The 19266-nt window shown below is 39.9% G+C and overlaps 1 long non-coding RNA gene across 1 annotated transcript in view; it reads left to right on the top strand.

Annotated features, from left to right (window-relative positions):
• The window catches only part of LOC136791450 (uncharacterized), an 89825-nt gene extending 71369 nt beyond the window's left edge, over window positions 1–18456 (top strand). Inside the window, exons 4-5 of the long non-coding RNA XR_010833563.1 lie at window positions 12354–12468; window positions 17880–18456. This is a non-coding gene — a long non-coding RNA (uncharacterized lncRNA). The remainder of the gene's footprint in view (window positions 1–12353; window positions 12469–17879) is intronic.
• Window positions 18457–19266: the final 810 nt, after the last annotated feature.

The raw sequence follows: 19266 nt of genomic DNA, 5'->3' as shown, positions 1-19266 counted from the left end.
AGAAAGAAGTGTCCTGGTTAAAGCATCGTCACTGCATTATGCTGCCACTTCGTTAGCTGGGCTTACCCAGCACACAAACTAACCAGCTCTTCAGAAGGAAGAACGGGGTGTGTTACTGTGGTCATGGTGTAGATATACAGCAGGGTGACTGCATTAGGAACAGTGATGCCAGGGCAGTTCTGGGGGATGAGGAAAACACAGTCACAAGGATTGAGAACAGTATAGAAGTGATCAAATACTTTCCTGTGACCCACTAAAAAGTGAAAAAAAAATGTGATGTAGGGAAAGAGTGAAAGGAAGATGCCTTTATGATTGTACTGCACAACCCTATTGACTGTTTATATTTCTTCAGGGCTAGAATCAGGTGGACAAAAATGATTCTTATGAATATTTAATACATATATTTTTAAGTGTTTAATCAACTCAGTGAATTAAGGGGACTTGCAATGAAAAGATGAAGTATTAGATTCTGTGAAGACAAGCATTTAAATTAGGAAAACAGCATGATAAGATTGCACTAGCTGAGTCCAAGAACCCTTGATCTAGAGATTTAATGGATGGAAGGGAAGACAAGCAGGAATATATAAAAAGATCCTATTAGTGCCCTGAGGTTATCTGAGGAAAACCGAATTTTCAGTGTGAGAAATTAGTTTGAAATTATTTACTTTTCACCCATATTTTTTAGGAGGGACCCTATAGGAAATTACAGAAGGAATAGGAGATATAAAAAAATAACAGTAGGGAAGGAAGATACAATATTTTGGAGGCTGTTTGCCAGGACTTTTTCACATTCCTGTACAGCACAGCTTTCTGCCTTTTGTAAAGGGAGATTAAAGCTCTAGAAGAAGCATAATCTAACGAAAGGCATCTGGGCCTTGGGATAAAAGGAGTAAGTGTCTGAAAAAGGATGACAAGTGTATAGTTATTCCTCCTGTCAGATCTGACGCTGAATTGGAGAAACAAGAACACAACCTGCAACAATCCACCTCTCTTACACCATCAGTAGTGGAGATCTGAAGCAGGAGAAGGACGCATGCAGATATATTGTTAAACTCACAGGGGAATAAAAATGCTGCTGTTGTACTATTGAAAGAAAATGACCACAAGTTTTCGATGTGTACTATTTAAAGAATGAAGGTTATAAAGTTTTTGGTTGAAAAATAACTGAAGTGCAATCAGAATGATTCATGGAAGGCAAAAAGCTTTTCACTTTTGACTTCCTTACAAAACAGATTTTGGTTATTAATGTAGAGTTACAAGGCTACTGTATCAAAACTTTTCTGAGTTTGTATAGTAGGTATCAAGGTCTCTGGAAGGTCGTTCTCAAAAAGCTATGACTCTTATTTAAAAATAGCACTTCTATTTCAGTGAATCTGGAATTTTGAGGATATGTTAGTTTTGAGTACTCGTATTATTTTTTCTTATACATAAAATACAGAAATAAGCAATAGAGGTACTCTCATGAGGGTTGGCCAGATCACTGGACCAGGCTGGCTGATCTCTAGCAGCAGACAAATTTCTTTTAGAAACACACGGAAATCCCCAGAGGTGAGAATAATCGGACATCTGTGTATTCTGATAGCCAGCTGAGAATTAATGTTTTCCATTAATATCACTGCACCTTTTACACAGGATTAAACAGTTTGCTCATGATTTGCCTTGTGGTCCGTAACTAACCTGGCTTGTAAAAAACATGGATTCTTGGTCTTCAGCACTGAGCTCCATGACAGCTTTGTGCTCCTCAGCATTCATTTTCATGGGGTTGTTCTTCTTGGTAAGAGAAGATGAATTGAAGAACATCTTCCTTCCTTCTGCTCCATGCGTGTCTGTATGTAGTGTGCTGTTCACTCCTGTGCTTAATTCTCCGAAGTGCTTCATATTCTTTGTCTTCCTTTCTTTACTCCTCTCTGACTGATATTTTTCATCTGTGCTAAAAACACTTCATCTGTCTCATGTGTAGTAGAGACTAGGACTGATCAAGAGACTAGAAATGAACAGGGTGGAGGGAAGCCTTCAGCCTCAGCAATGGACCAGGTGCGCTCCCTGTTGCCTCCTTGCCTGCTATTGAAACAGCTTCATGTTCCCCTGCATATATCAGCCCCTGCATCACTGTTCAGCAGTGTCGTGTTGGCCAGGTTCATAACAGCACTATTTCCACTAAGCTCTGTTTTTTTTTTAAGTTCCAACAGTATACTTGAATAAGCTAGGAAATTATTTGAGTGTACAGCCTTGTATTTTTAATCCAAATTTTATCTGCTGATTTTCCTGCACCCTTTCCCTAGCTAGGCTGGGATTTCTTACACCATCAGTACTCTGAATAAGATAAAATTACTTAGATTCTTCTAAATACATTTTAGACGTGCCCAAAGTTCACTAATGCATATTTCAAATAACTGGTACACCCGGTGAACATACAAAAATTTTATTTGGAGTAGCTCATTCAGGCCTTTGCTATCTTGAACACTGAACACTTTTTTCTTTTCTTTGCTGTCTTTTCAACTGTCCTTTTTCTGTGTAAGGAGGACTGTCAGGTGGTGCAGAATTAGCACAGGCAACATGGTTGCTATCTAAATGAGCCACTGAGGATGAAGATAAGCGGTGTTCAAGGGGCGTATCAGCATTCCCTGCTGGCTACAGAGTGCAGTGTTTGTGCTGGAGCTCACTGGAGGAATTATGAACGTGCAGCTTAATCTTCTGATGAATTCACTTTCTTTCTGTCACCCTGCTCTGTGTTTACTTTCTGCAAATAATCCAGTAAGTTATGGGATTTCTGGTGAAATTTTATGAGGATATTTTCAGAAAGACATCTCTGCTCATAACCATCAAATCTTGGGAGCATGTTGTGCTCTGCATTTGTCCAATTAAATTTCAGATAAAGAAATCTTAAAAAATAAAAATCTTAATTCATTTTGAATTTAAAACAAACATAAGCAAAACTCTGTTCCTGGGCTACATGCAAATGGGAAGTGATAGCATCTGATAAATTATGTTGAAATATTTACACAAAAATGTCTCTGGGTACAATTTGTGTACGGACATATTGAGCAAAGTTAGGACACTAACTCAGGACTTGGCTTTCAGATGTTCCTGTGGAGATTCTTACCAAAATATTTAGCTCTTTAAAGCAGAAGCAAAGGAGATTGTGGAGGGTTTGAAAGAACAATTTTACTACTCCTATATTCCAGGCTGGTCTCTATTCCTTTCCCACTGGTCTCAAAACTCCCACTCGACCACTTAGACACAACAGTCCAGCTAGATTTAAAGGACTAAATGGCAGCATGAAAGCCCCAAGCCTATCCGAGGGGTTCGTGCATCACTCTTCTTTCAGAAAGGAGAACTTGAAAAGTCTTCTCTGTGGCATGCAGTGTCCTAGTTCTGCTGCCTTCACATAGGGGATGCTAAGGTAAGGTCTGCCTCATGCTGACTGCTGCATGGGCCCCGGCTGCATGCTAGCCTAAAGCTCTTTCCCAGTTCTAATAAGAAGTGTTAGCAGCAATAATGTGCATTCCCAAATAACTCTTTAATGAGAAAGCACAGATATGTTCAAAGTCGAAGAAAAAATCCTGGTGAACTATAATAATGAAAGAGGTAAAGTTATTTCGGGAGCAGTAAGTCTTATCCCAGCTTGTGTATAGTTGAACAAGGTGTGCTAGAGTCTCTCCATACAATTATTTAGGCTCTTCACTTTCCATAACTAAGTCTGGAAAATACCATCTGTTTCCACCACATGCTGTTGTGCCCCACAGCAAGTGGCATTGAGTGTGATTGTGTTTATGAGATATACATTGGAAAAAGTGGAGTGGCTGGGGATACTCATCATTTGTGGTTTTGCAGACCCTTCCATCTGAAAATATTTTTCTGGTTGCTGTTCTCCTCCGGGTCGTCCTGGAGGAAGATGAGGGGAACTGGAGAGCACGGTGACACCCATGTACAGCTGCTATTACCTTTGGGATATTATGTTGAACAGAAAACTTTGACAGACATGTTCTTACACACCCACAGTCTTATTTTCCTTCTTTCTTTTTTCCTTTTTTAAAAGAAAAGGGAAGGCATTCCATTACAACATAAGCAGTAACAGTGGGTTATTATAAAAACACTGCAGCTGGATTATGCAGTTGAGTTCTTGGCTTGAAGTAAAAAGAATGTCTTACTTGTTTCTTAATTTTCTAGGCAAAAATAAAATCTTTTCTTGTTCTAGATAAAATTCCCCCAATATTACCTGTGTAATACCTGTATCTTTTCTCCATCACCGACAGTAACACACCTTTTGTTATGTAACCCTACCAGTTTGCTGACCAATTAAAAACTCAGAAGAAATTACTAAACTGTACTCTTCTTTTTTTATTTTTTTTCCTGTTGTTGCACACTTATTCTGCTTTACCATCTCTGCTCCGGTGTTATCTCTGGAAGAATATCTGTCAGCTTGAGAAGGTTTTTTTTTTTTTTTTTCTTCTGTATTTTTTCACTTGTCATGTTTTCATGCAATTGCTTTGTTCTGTGGGGTCTTAAAAGAGAAGAGCTATTGCTAAGAAGCTTTTCTGAAAACATGTTGGCTGTTCTGGCCTGAAAGACAGTGTGCTAAAGCATCAAAGATCTGTCTTATGGTTCCTCTAAGACAGAATCCTTTCTGACACGCACACTGGCACGAATGTGTGTGTGAAGGAAGCTACATGCCATGTCCTTGCCTGCTTGGAGGCTGTATCTGTCCTGCAGAGAGAAAGCAGCCGTTGGAGGTGGCTGTGAACCTGTTGTGCTCTGACTGCTGCTCGTCTCCCACCAGCATTCCCAGGAGCTGTGGGCAGCTGGGGGAGCCTGCCCGGTGGCTCACGCGCTGCGTGCTCTGTGCTGCAGACCCTCCTTTGCCTTGGAGCATGAGCTCCAGCTGCGTGAAGGCAGCACGTGAGTCTGCCCTGAAGCTGAGTTGCCCCTGACAGACAACGCGTGTTTGCTATGATTTAACTCCTGGATGAAAGGTATTGAGTGACTCCACAGGAGGTTGGTATAAAACCTGGCTGAAGCTCCTCTGTATCGCTGTGCAGTGGAGCCTGGTCAGCCAGTTCTGTCTGTTGTTCCTTCTGGTGAAATTGTCTGTTACTCAGCTGACTTACGTCTGGTGAAGGTGTATTTTTATAGAAATTTCATGAACAAGCTTCTAGAGAGGGATCTGGTGGGCAATATCACCAAAGAATTTAGTCCCTTAACTGGCAATGTAAAGATGTTTTTATCTAATGCTTTTTTTTTGAATAAAAGTATGGCCTTTTCTTTTAAGTAGCTTTGTTATTAAATGGCTGTTGGAACCCTGGGTAGTCTCACCAGCCTCCTGTTTCTCCAGATTTTCTCTAGTGCCAAATAGTTTTGTTCTTGTTCCGTTTTTTTTTCCTTTACTTCTACTCCCTTCTCCTTGCCTCTTCCTCATTCCAGTATGATAAAATAAGCAATAGCTGGAAGCTTTCCTCAGATTGAGATGCAAAAAATAAAAAATGGAAGTCGGAAAACTGGAAGGCTTAGTTAAAAGCAGGAGAGCACTGATCCCAGACCCTTTCTCAAGTAGCTTGACTTGCTTTCCTGTACTCTTAGCCATTAGAAGGAGATCACTACAGAGTCACTGCAGGTGAATCTAAATCAGTAATTAAAGGTCTTGGTCAGATAACCAAGTTACTCAGTCTCTGCATGAGAGGCAGGTGGCTGTCTCTTGGCTAGAAAGGCGAGATGGTCAACACGTCCATCTGACCAATGAAGTGGTTTGCTGTAGAACGCTTACAGGGAGGAAAGTCCTAAATTCGTGGTGACAGGTGCAACATGAAATCCGTTTTGTTTCATGTCACATTTTACGGAACTGCAAAAATAACCCAGATGTTAAAACCAAACAAAATATCTTAATTAACATGACAGTCTTTTCTCCTGTTTTTTTTTTTTTTTTTTCCTAACTAATCTCAAAGGTTTTCTGTGAGGCTTACCACATGGAGGTGATGAGGTACTTCCAGAGGCTGGCACTGGCTGTTGTACAAGCATCACTGGCACTCTAACCAAGTTCCCACTTTTCAGGGGTGGTATTTCAGATATATATATATATATATGCTAAAAAGGTAATATATATATATTTTATATATATATATATATATATAACCTTTTTAGTCTAAAAACCTGTGCTCTTGCAATGCTGTGTGCTTTAGAATGTTTAGTATTGTCTGATGTAGTCTTAGGTATCATTAAATGAGTGTGAAATAGGAGTTGCATTAAAAGGAGAAATGAAGACATTTGCAGCTCAGTATCACTGAGAAACTCTTGCACAAGCATCTTTCAGTTCTCACAGCATAAGAAGTTATGAGGTCTTTAAGATCAGTAATGGTATGAGGAATTAAAAATTAGGAGTAGGAGTATATATACAGATTTTTTTTTTTGAGCATTTCCCACTGACTTATCAGGCAGTAGTCTTAGAAAAACAGAGAAAGTATCCTTCACAAAGTACGGGTAGATCAATAGCTTTTTTATGCCATTGTGTGTATCTAACTTTATCTGAAAAAACTGCTATTATTTAACGCTGGAACTCATGAGAATATTTTCCTGGGTTTATATTCTTTCCCGTTTTCTTACAGAACCAGGCTCCCTGGCTAAGTGGGCTACGTCTGACACGATGGGGCCGTTTCTATGTTCTTACTCATGCTCTGCTCACGTACCTAAGAGTGCAATCTGAAGGGGGTGGGGGGTGGCAGAGCCTCCCTGGAGATGAATGTTAACCTCTTGCTGAAATCACATGTGGTGGTGTGTAAGGCAACTTTTAGTGAAAACTCTTTGCTGAGGTTATACGAGTGTGATACAGGGCTGGGTAGAGGCACCGAGACCAGGGAAAGCTTCTGGTGGATTCTGCCTCAGTCTAGAGCCTTTCATTTGCATCTTTCTCCATTGAGAATATCCAGCGGATTAAAAATCGTTGTATTGCTTTAAGAACAACTTTTTCTTTATAACATAGGCTTTGACCCTTTCTTTGACCACCATTATTTTAGCGTTCTTTCAGTTCTACTGGAACTGCCACTTCAATCTTTGGCTTTTGATTTAATAGACCCCTGTCAAAGCCCGCATAAAACTGATTTAAAATAACCATAGAAACAGAGTATATTTTCTTAATCTTTCAGATTGATGTTTTATATGTTTCTCTCTGATCTTTGTAAAAATTCAATAGAAGAACTTGAAATGCTACATTTAGGTAAAACAATCTAAAATAGAAAAAATAAATAAAAGCAGGTTGCTGTGCATGGAAGGTATGATTTTATGCCATTGCAATTTAGCTAAGGCCCATTCAAGGAGGAAGCTCCAACAGCTTGCCAGGGGCTGTCTCCATAAGCTGGGGCTGCTGCTGCTGGAGCCTGCAGTAAATATTCGTCTGTTTTACAGCTGGCAACTGTTAAAGTTGGCACAAGCCCATGTAAAATGTTTAGATAAAAAATAAATACTCCTTTTTCTCTCCCTTCAGAGGTAATCATGTTAATAAATACCAAGAAGAACAAACAAATAAATCAGTGGTGAAGATTCATCAGTAAATACTGTTATCTCCCTCATTTAATTCATCAAGCTGCAGAAGCCAGGTGCTTGCAAAGCTAACAGGCATCACTTTTTAACAGCAAATCTACTGAACTGTAGTGGGGCTGTCTTTATGGTATGTCTTTATTTGTTTGCTGAAGTAAAGTGGTTGTCTCCTTGGCACTTTGAGCAGATGGTCTGGGTCCTCTAGTTCTACTGAGAACTATGTTTGTAACTAATGCAATGGCTGTAATATCATTTCATGGTAAGGTTAATTTTTTATGAAGGGTTTTATAAAATAGTTTCTCAAAGCTGGGACTGACCTTTTTTGAATTCTAGCTATAGAACTTACTGCACCTGAAAATGGTGGCAAACATTTTTATATCTATGCAAAAGTCATACTTTTATCATACTTTATGGTTTAGCCTTCTGATTTTCCCAGGTTCTCCTACCAAGTGTTGCACAGCTCATGTACTTGTAATATACTTCACATGCTATAAAAGCAATAACATCAATGCTTTCTCTTTAGATGTTACCACACATAAACAAGATAAATAAGGAATTATGCTTCATGAAGTACTTAAGAAACTTATCTTCATCACAGTTTTATCCTTATTGTCATAATTCTGAAGCACTTTTAGCTGCCCTTGCACCTTCTGAATTGCTAAGTGCTGCTAGGATGAGCTGCCCATTCCATCCTTTCATCTTCCTCTGAAATATTTCTTGTTTAGTGTGGTCTTTAAACAGATGTTTGGTGGCTAAAAGATAGAAACTTATCAGTTTCATATAGCACAAGGATCTCAGGAAGTGAGAGTCTTGCTAGTTGGGTACTGAGATTTTGCTCCTGGCTGCCTCAGGAACTGACCAGAGGGGAATGTGGCTTCAGGAGATTCGAGCAGCAGGCTGGACTCCCCCTCAGAGTGCCTGTGTATGGCTTTGAGCTTTGCCATGAAGCTGCTGTGTAACTGTAGATACAGAAATCTTCCCCAGCTAAATTCCTCTGCTCAGGCCTGTTTCTGTCTGTGTCTTAATCAAGACCTTGTGATACTGACACCTCAAGTTCTTACTCCAAGAAGAAATAGTCCCTTCTGATGCTGTATGTGATGCTGTATATAAACATAATTTCTTTGGCTTGAAAAAAGCTCAGGAGTACTCTGTTTTGAAATATTCCTGTAACCTGGGGCTAGGGGGGCAGAAGGAGAAATTGGACTGGCTATATTCACACATGGATCAGTGCTACCTTAGTTCTCAGACAGCAGGTTTTAGATGTGAGTGGCTGCCCAAAGAACACAGAGCTGAGAAGAGGCAGATTCCCAGCAGATCTCAATGATCTCAGCCTCATTCACTTGAGTGGAGCTGCCAGTTTGCTGCAGGATTTGCTGCAGGAAACTGGCAGAGAAATGGGGATATCAGCAAAGACATTAATCACGTGTTGCACAGCAGTTTGGCATGTGGCCATTTCCTACAAATTACCCTCAAAAGCTTTCCATCTTGTAGCACTGAGCTATTAACGCACTAAACTCTATGCAGTGTCTTAATAGTATTCCTTCTGTACGCAATGTATATAACATTATAGTGAGTAATGCTTGTTTTCGTACATGTGCATGTAGGAACCAAGGGCCTAAAGAACAGCAAATGGTGTTTTAGTGTTAAAATGTCAAGTTTTCAGAGTTGTCTTTGTGCCTATAGGCGGCTTTTGAAGCCAAGAAGCCATACTAGGTGAGAAGCTTCTTCAGGAAATACAGGGGAGGACGGAGTGGGGTGGATTTTCTGCTCTATTATCAATGTCCATCAGATGTCATGCCAAAAAGTGTTTTTCAGTCTTATAAATTTAGAATTTAGTGGAAGATTTCTGCTTATCTCAAAGTTCCCCCTTCACATCCTCCTTAACCATACCACTCTCCTTACCTGTAACTTATCCGTGCTTTTTCCTTCAAAAAGTTGCCAGGCACATAATTCCAAATTGAACCTCATTAGCGGAGGGTACTGTGAACTCAAAGATCAGGAGAACAAACCAACACCTTTTCTCAGTCCTCTTTCACCTGAGGAAGTTCAGGTCCTGCTAGCAATTTTCACAGCAGCTAATAAATCTTGCTCTTGGGACAACTTGTTCTTATCTTTAATCACATTATTGGGCTTCGGAGTACTCTATCTTCCACTCCAAGTACCTTCCATTTTGCCTGTGTTTACAAGAGGATGCACACTTCTAATTTCCCTTTCTCATCAAGTATCAGCGGGAGTTTCCATCCAGCTCTATCAAAACACATGCCCTGGGGAGATCTAATCCAGATTCCTTCTCTTTTACAAGTTCATTGTAGTTAGTCATACAGTGAGAATCGGATTTCCTGGGGGGAAAAAGGGCAATAGGATTTTCTTGTTTCTCCATCAGGGTTTTGCTATGTTAAGCATTCCCTATTGTCTAGCACCGAGTGGGTGCACAATGCCTCCAGTCAGATGATAGTTACATCCAGCCTTACGTATGAACCATGTGTAAAGCTCTTCCCAACTTCATTTTCAAACTTTTGCAGGAGTTCCTCTGCTGCCCATGTTCTCAGTATTTTCTATGTTAGCAATTTATAATCCCTTTTTTATCTTAAAATTTTATATGCACATATTTCCGTATTCCTGTCCCCACATTTCTGTAGCACTGCGATACAGAAACTTTGAGTCAATAGGAAAGTTTACGTAGACAGCGGAGAGTCCAACACTTAAGTCAATCGTATGATGTTCATTTATTTTGGGGGTGGGGTGGGGTGGAAGCCTGGGTCTTCTGGATTTTCAAAATATTAGAAAACACTGTAGGATTAATTTCTTCCATTAAGAAAAAATAATGGAAAAATTGGCAGGAAAAACAAATGTTTATATGTATGTTTTTTGTCCTCATCCAGTAAAGTAACGAGGCTTTTCTATTTAGTCTTTGACAAATGATATTTTAGTTCCTAGTGAAGCTAAATTTTTCTGAGGAGCTACAACAGCAAATTCGGGAAAATAAGGTTTCCAGAGCAGGGACTGGACGTGAACAAAATAAATAAATAAATAAACAGATGAGAAGAGTTCTTGTGCATATTATGACTTAAAATGTACCACAAAGCCCACTACTAAATCAGAAGCACACTAAGCACACTTGGGTAACTCCACTGAGGCTAGGCCTCTCTAATCTTGAAATGCAAGAAACCTTGCATACAGAAGTTTTGGAGGATACATTTCTATTTTGTTTCCGTAAAGAAGTGACGCTACTTTAGGTGTCCCCCTCTTTGTCTGATGCCCCCTGCCTCCTAGCTGCCCTCTTGCGCTTGTCCCCTTGGGACCTGCAGGACAGTTGTGTGCCTTCCTCATGTAGGCAGCAGCAACGCCCTCAGCTGCCAATTGCTGTTTTACTTCATATATCCCGTAGTTTCACGTGGCCTAGTTTTGTGCCATGAAACACAAACAGTTGCAGGATATTTAATTAAAAACATGAACATATAAACTCAGAAGAAAGTACAAAGTGGAATTTACAGAGAGAGCTGAGAATAGCCTTGGCCATATGGATTTCATTGGGTATGCGCAATATGCCAATACTGTCTTTTTTCGTTAGCAATTATCTGCTCTCTATTTTCTAGCCCTCTAATTCTTGTTTTGCATTTAGCATCTCAAAGCCATTCAGGAGAAACATACTTTAAGCATCATTACTACACAAATTGGTAAACTGGGTGTAAACATTTTATAAGCAACATGTTCCATTTTTTTTAATGGAAACATTATTTCACAGCTGCTGACTTACTGGGTCACAAGTTAATAGTGTCTCTGCTTAGCAGTGAAATTGGGCTATTACTGACTGTGTCATCATGAGTTAGGCTACTGTGGATTTTTCATTTCTAGTAGTAGTTATAAATACTGTATAACCGTTGTGAACCTTCCTCTTTCTGTCATAAAGTGTATTTGATGCATCAGGGATCTGTTTTCTTATGGAATATCAGCTATAACTATTTTGATACTGCAATTTGAGCATCATATTCAAGGAACTGATTGTGTTAGGATGATAAGATATATTCCTGAATGCACTTCTCATTTGTATTTCCTGGATTTATAAGAAACAATGGAAAATGTTGTCCTTCATGTTTTTAATAATATTTTAAAAGAATGTCCTGGGAGGTAACCTGAGCGATCTGCTGTTGCCTTGAACTAAAGCCATAATAAAAGAAACTTCAAGAAACTCTGGGGAGTTCTGCTGTGACTTTCTTTGCTGTCATGAGAGGGGGAAATAGCACAATACGTGCATCTGCAAGTCCAGGAAAAGTGAGAAGTGCTTTGTTGTTGGAAGCATCTGTTTACAGGAAGCAGTCAAGGTGCAGCACAGATAATCACTGTGCACATTAAGACAGATGTTGAAATACTTATTAGCATTCAGCAGCATGCTCATAAAGTTAGGACAGCTGTTAAGCGATACATTGCTGCTTTTTGCTTCTCGGTGAGCTGCTTCTGCAGGCTGCTAGCTCCATGTCAGCAACACCCTTTGTTCTACAGGCTGTCGTGGTCTGCATCTGTCAGAGTTGTCCCCTTGTCTTGCTTTGTGGCTTGTTCTATAAATCATACTTTGACAACAGACATTGAAGGATTGTTTTATTTAGAGGTAATAGTACTTGGCATTGATAGGGCACATCAGCGAATCACATTTAACTTTATTAAGAATAAACTGAGCTTCATAACATCCCTATGGAGCAAGAAAGTATCATTATTCCCATTTTATCAAATGTGAAATTTAACATTTTAGTGTATCTTATGGGCTGTTATATATACCTTACATATTCTGATCTTAAACTTGTCACTGAATGGAATCCTTGTGTCCTTTGCAGGATGAAATTCTCGTGTGATGCTTAGTGTCCATGCTGCTCTCCTGGGGGTCATGAGCAACGTGACTGATGGCCTTGGCTGACTGCAGTTGACACCAAGGGATCTTTTCTGAATGAGGTATGAGGCAGAATGCCTTCTCTCTGCTACCGGTCAGCTGCCAGAAATATGTACATTAGTTCCTGTCTTTTTTCCCATCTGTGTGGAGTTGAATTTCTAAACCCAGCCTGCCTACTGGAGGTTCAAGCCAGCTAAAGCGGGGCCTTAACAGCTGGGTAAACTGGAAAGCTCACGTGAGATACACAAAGCTGGTACATCCCTGTGTGATTCTGGGCAGTGATGGCAGATGTGAGATCTTAATCTTCAAAGACTTGGCTTCATATTTATATTTGCAGACACTAGGGAAGCAATAAACATCAGCTGTAAGGATGGGATGTCTTTGTAGTCCTGGCTCACTAAAAGTGAATAAGCAATGCAAATCCCTAGGCAGGTAAGCATGATTAAGAGCTATACTGTCTTGTTCCAGTCCAAAAAGCTGAACAAATGAATGGGGGGAAGGATTCAGAAAACTAATCCTGAGATGAGATCAGTCAGAGTCTCTCCTATGAGTATTACCTGTAGACGCTGGGAACATGTGAACAATATGTCTTTCCATATATGGTAAAATATTAAATTTGATAATACTAATAGGGATAATTGGCTGATCAGTGCAGTACTCAATCACTATCCCAGAGAGCAGTAACCGTTGGGTGATGTCTGGGAGAGACTGCCATGACCACAGCAGCCTTAAAGCCCTGGTATCAGGATCAGCCTGAAATGGGTTACTGGAAGGTGTCAAAGAGTCAATGACCAGAACTGTGCCAGAAACAGTAAAAAAAAAAAAAGAAAAGGAAAAAAAAAAAGATGAGAAACGGCCATGTGTTTTAGCCAAGAGACTTGTAAAAAAACGTGTTAGTGATAAACTGTTGGCTAGAAAGATAGTTGGATAGTATCTTGGTCAAATCGTGTTGTGCTAGAGCCCGAACTGACATGAAATGGCACAGTTCTGTTAACTTTTCTGGAGTATTTTATTATTTATTTATATTTATTTATATTTATTTTCAGTAATTTGCAAGTGGTTAGGATCTGACTTCTCACTAACATTATTTTGGAAAACCCCTATTGGGATCTACTGGGTTGAGGGCAGCAGTATTCTTTGTCTGTAGCATTTATTATAGACTCTGGATTGAAAGATACTACCTTGGCTTTAAACAGTGGCACTAACACTTGAAAAAAAAAAAAGTGTTTCAGAATTTCTTATATCTACTGCAATGTTCCATTTTTTTGAGTATTTCTAAAGAAGAATGTGAAAAATTGTAAGTGTTGCAGAAGTAATTACCTCTGAACTCAATGTTCTTTTTGCTCAGCTTCTCCTTTTTCTACTCACTATTTCACAGCATTATGTCCAAACTATTTAAACATCAAGTGTTTGTGCAAAGCATGCATATAGCCATTAAGGTGGAAACGTGCTTTTAATACTAACGGGAAAAGGTGTTCCCATAATATGATAGTTATTCAAAAGAAATGGGAAGAGGGTAGAGAATGGTCTGGTCTGTTAACAAAAGATCGAAGGGCTAATTTTTGTTTCACTGCTAAAAAGAGTTCATGATAATGAGGCTGACATTTGCCAGTTGTTCTTCTCTATTTTTTACTCAAAAGGAATCCTAACTAGCCTTGGTTATAGATCAGGTCATTTAAGCTTCACTCTTCTTTTGGCCTGCTGCTTCACGCTGGATTTGAAGGGGTTTGTTTTGTTTTAACAGTTGCTACTCATTCCTTCCAAAAGTGACGGTCTCTTTTCTTTCTTCTCTTAAAAAAAAGAGGGGTGTGTGTGTGTTAGATTTCACTCCAAGCTGTGTATGTTTTTGTGAGCATGGGAGCAGGAGAGTGAGATAAATAAACTTAACTGTGTTGGGTGAATAATGCTTATCCATGGGGTGAAACTTACACAAGGTGATGGCAGGCTCTCTATGTAAATGGTGTCAGAAGCTGGCTGTTTCCTTGTTGAAGAACAGTAGTTTAATGCTGACAATATATTTTTTATTCTGGTACAGCTCGGCACCTCCCAGGATGGGGGAATGTGGTCTGCAGTGCTTTTGTGTGCACTGTTTGCATTGGATTTGGTGAGAGATCTTTGCAGATGTGCCTGCCCATCTGCAACACAATGCCAGCAAAACTTGGGTACTTGAACTTTTATTTAAAGTAGAGCGTTTTCCTGATTTTTGGCCTGAAAGTTTTCAGATTCCATTCTCTGTAGATTAGTTGAGGACCCCAGCAGTTCACCCCTGCTCTTCCGATGGCTACCAAAATTAAGCAGATGTGTATGGTTTTTATTTGCTCGATGATGCTTCAGAGCAGACATAAATAAACAAATATATTACTACGATCCTTAGAATTTTTTCTCTTGTTCCACTACCTTCCGAAGTTTAATTAATGTGCACTAACACTAAACAACGGAGATTTGGCAATTGGTCGTGTGAATAAATTATGATCAGATGTGTTTAATTATGGATGTGCGGGTGTGTAAGAGAACAGAAGACATCTAAAACAAATATGATGCGCACAAGGGATATGAAACAGAAAAGACATTCCTTAGTGCTAAAAGCCATAAACTATTGGTCATTTCAGTGATTTGTCACCCCTGCATTAACCACTGACTCAAAGTGTTAATGATAAAAGCAGATAATTATAATGCCGTCCCCTAACAAAGAAGCTGTTATACCAATAAATAACAGGCCCTATAAAATTGTCTTAAATTTGTGTTTGCATGGCAGACAGCATTCAGTAAGCTCCTGTTAGCTCTGGAGAGGTTTGTGAAAGGGAATTTCTTTTTTTTTTTTTTATTTTAATTTTATTTTATTTTTATTTATGCTGTAATATCAGAGAAAGAAACAAAGGGTAAAAAACAAGTTGTGTGAAGTGTCTAAAGTGTCTAATGCAAAAGGACAGAGCCAACACAGTCCTCTAAAAGGCAAAGGCAAGTCTATGGGATTGCTACAGAGCTTGCCATGGTCAAGCCTCGTTGTTTCTTCAAGAAGGGAAATATGGTAATGAATTTGATACCCAGTGTGATACTTTCTACACTCGATTCCATATTCTTTTACTTAGCAGTAACGAAGTACTGACTGCTGTATGACATGGACTTAGGAAGTGGGCTAGTGAGAACATCCTGTAGCTGTTCATATAGCACAGCCAGAACCACATTTAGCTAAGATTGTCAGTAAGGCCAAAGAACAAACTAGCTGCTAAACTGATTTCTCTCTTGCTACAGAGACTGTCCAATTAGAAATACCTGGAACCTACTGCCAAGGACGCTTAAGTCACTGCAGCTCTGCTGCTTCCTCAAATCTTGGGCTTTGCTCTGCCTTTGAGCTCTACAGCATCTATCACAAGTATGGTATGATTGCAGCAAATAAAATGCTGTGGAAGGAGAAGCTGCAGGCAAAACTCTTGGGAATGTTCAGTTTGTAGCTCAAGAAAGACAGCCCCTCTTCTTTGTGCTGCAGAAGTGCCTTCCTCCTGGTATCACTGAATTAGTGTGATGTGACTCTCCCACTGCTTGCCCAGTTTTCCAGGTCAACAGGGAAAAAAGCAGCCATGGCTCCTTCTCCATTTTTTTTTTTCTGTGAAGGAGCCAAAAAAAAAAAAAAGGCTTTATTTGCTCAGTCTGACTCCGGACCTGGGGCAATGTGTACGGAAGCAGAAGAGAGGCACAGTGCGTGTGACCGCTCTGCTCCCTGCTTGGTGTGGGGCACAGCGTGGAGGTGAGGGCAGCCTCGCACTGGCCTTTGACATGTGCTGGCATCCCGCTAGCATTACCCTGTCACTGTCTCAGGTACACTTTTTAAAGGAAATTACCAATGCTGAAATAAGTGAGAGAAAGAAGCTTCATGAAATAAATATGGACAGCGAAAAGAAAATGAGTATAGCTGTTTTCTGATTCTAATTAGTGCTTCAGGCTGAGCATATTGTGAACATAAAACCTTGCAGAAGAAAGAATTATCAAGACAACACCAGTCATCAGTTCAAGAAATGAAGAGGCACTTACAATTTAAAAAACAATTTAGAAATATAGTTATTTAATGGAGCTTTTTTCTAGAGAAAATGTAGCATTTCCTGCCGTACTGATGTTTAGGTAAGATAAATACGAAGCATTACTGGTTGAACAGAACTAGTTACTACTGAAAGCTTCTGTCCCCTTCAACCAAATCCACTTACCCTGAGCAAAATAACAGAGGGATACACTTGCTTAGATTGCAACGCAGTTTAGGGAGAGAGTAAAAATGAAATTGCTTTTAGCCTTGATTAATGTTGAAAATATCGATCAAATGGCTTATCTGCCAAAAATGAAAGGCTTGTGAGTGTTCTTTGAAGATGGAGCATGGGTTTAGTAGCAAGATTCTGAAAGGCTGTTTGCAAGTGAGTTGATATGAAGGGTTTCTTTCCTAAGGACACCGGCGATTGTTTGAAAAGGTTTGGCTGAAAACAAACAAATAAAAACAACAAAAAGATTTTTCTCCTTGAATATTATTTTTTCTTCTGCATATATATACACATCCATATGGACTTGCCTGTGGCTGTGTTACTTGGTAGAGCCCATTCAAAGTGCAGATGGCTGAAGAAACATCTGTGGCCACCCAGTCCTGGAGCTGGCTGCGCTGTGCTCCAGGCTCTGAGGCAGCGCAGGCTTCAAAAATTGACCCTAAAATATTAATTTTCTTTTCCCACTGTCTTGGTTTGAACATTAACTTCCATCTTCTCTGCCCATTGTTTACTTTCTGCTCTCTGTCCTCCTTTGCTGTTAATCCTATTGCTTCCTGCCACTGACTTCCTGACTTCTCCACTATCCCCTGCTGATGTTACCATGTATCTGGTTTTATGCTGTACCTAATTCAATTTCTTGTGCTTGTTGGCCTTTATTGTATTAAGCACAACACCCAGAGTTTCTTTATCGACATGTGTGGGATGATATATGGCAATAAGTTATTTCACTGAAAACTTTCCTCAAAGGATTATCCCTCCTGGGTGAAATGATTGTTTCCTCTGTTTCAGATTAACCACCCTAGGAAGGAAATATTTCACGCTTCATTATTACCATTAATCTTCCAAGGTGCCCCTCTGAATGAAAATCCATTGTTTTGTTTAACAGAGAGGGTCACCAATACAACTTATCTAAGTCTAATTATACTTTTAACAGATGTATCTGTCAGGTTGCATGGTGTTTGGTAACATAACATCACTGAATGTTATATTGCAATGTAAAATACATTTTCAGCTTGTTATGCAGACCTCCACTTTTTTCTGTTAACTCTAGTAAAATGTGATGGCACTTTATCTGCTGTAGTGCACAAGAAAGTATATTTACCTTTCGGGGTAGCAGGAGACTCACCTTAGATGCTATTTCAGGAACATGAATGAATAGTGGGAAAGGGAGCATGCAGTTCTGTGCACTTCAGACAGTAGCAAAAATCCTCTTTTTCTTTTCCTTGTAGGGGGAATCAAGATCAACAAACATTACCTCAGTTGTGCTTTCTACTTGCTATTGTTGGTAATGATGACCTGTGCTCGGAGATGCCTTTTTGTTTGAGAGTAGCAGGAGACCAAATTATTCGCGTCCTTCATGCCCCATGCCCCTTCCTGACTCATTGCCTTTGGAAAGGCAATGTAAGTTATGTTCTGCAGCAAAAGAAATATTAATTTGCAGATGCTGCTTGCTCATTTCTTTAGGCACTTAAGTAGTTCTGTAAGAGCTTTGCATGAATTAATATGTAGGATGTGCCAAACTCATTATATTTCTCCTATGATTTATAACTTCATCCTTTGCCTTTTTCAACCAAGAAAGCTCAGGTGCAGAAGAGCACTGTAAAGTGGAGGAGCTCGGGAGGCAATGAGCCAACGTGTTTCATTAGCCGTGTGCGCTGTCTGGTGAGGATTGCTCAGCCTTGTCAGTCCTACTGTGTCTTCTAGGTTTTTTGTTATTTATTGCCCATAAAGCAAATAAAAGTACTCCTTTGCCACTGACACAGCCAGAGCTAAGCGCTGTGCCTCTTACTTCTTGGCTTGTGATATGTTTTTAGATTTTAAATGCTTATACAGGAATTGTCACTTATTCTGAGTTTTTACAGTGCTTAGCAACTTTCAAGCCACTCTAAGGATTAATAAATAACAATCATGTCTTTCTTCCTTACTATTCTGCCCTTTTTGTTGCTTTTGCTCCCAGAAAAACTCCCACATGTGCCCATCACACTCCTACTGTTTCCAAGTCAAACACTAATAAGCTTGAACATGCTGGAATTAGGTTAGCCTGGGTTTCATTTAGTTTCCTACATATTACAGTATAGCTTTAATTATATGGTATCTCAATATATCTTTCTTTTCTGTACTCTGCCAGCAAACCATTAGCAATCGCTGCTCTCAGGGCTCTCTTGGCAGCACAACCACCCTGCAGGCCCTGCTCCCAGCCGGCTCCCCAGCGCTCCCCTCGGGATTTTCTTCCTCTACCTCTTCTGTGCCCGCAGCGGAGGGGCAGACTGGGGAGCACAGGTGTCACGGGGCCTTGCTCTCGCGTGCTGCGTGCCAAGCACAGCACTCCTCTTACAGCAAACGCAAGCGGAATCCTTGCTGGCCCCTGAAAAGCTGTGATAGAGCTTGCTCAAAGTACACAGAGCTTAATCTTTAGAGCTCATTTACATGCTTTAATAACAAGTAGAAAACACCAGCATGCAAAGTGAAATTTTACAGAGGCTGTTTCTCAAATGGACTTGAGTAAATTTCATTGGAGGTGAATACAAGTGCATCTCTGACCCTTTTCAAGCGCTCCAAAACAGAACCGTTCTAGAGGCTGAACAGTACAGATATGAGAAAGTTTTAAAATGAAGA

Source organism: Anser cygnoides, chromosome 9 (genome assembly GCF_040182565.1).
Source record: "Anser cygnoides isolate HZ-2024a breed goose chromosome 9, Taihu_goose_T2T_genome, whole genome shotgun sequence".
Classification (NCBI taxonomy): domain Eukaryota; kingdom Metazoa; phylum Chordata; class Aves; order Anseriformes; family Anatidae; genus Anser; species Anser cygnoides.
Note: the sequence above shows the minus strand (reverse complement) of the source record. Positions and strands in the feature narration are given on the sequence as shown.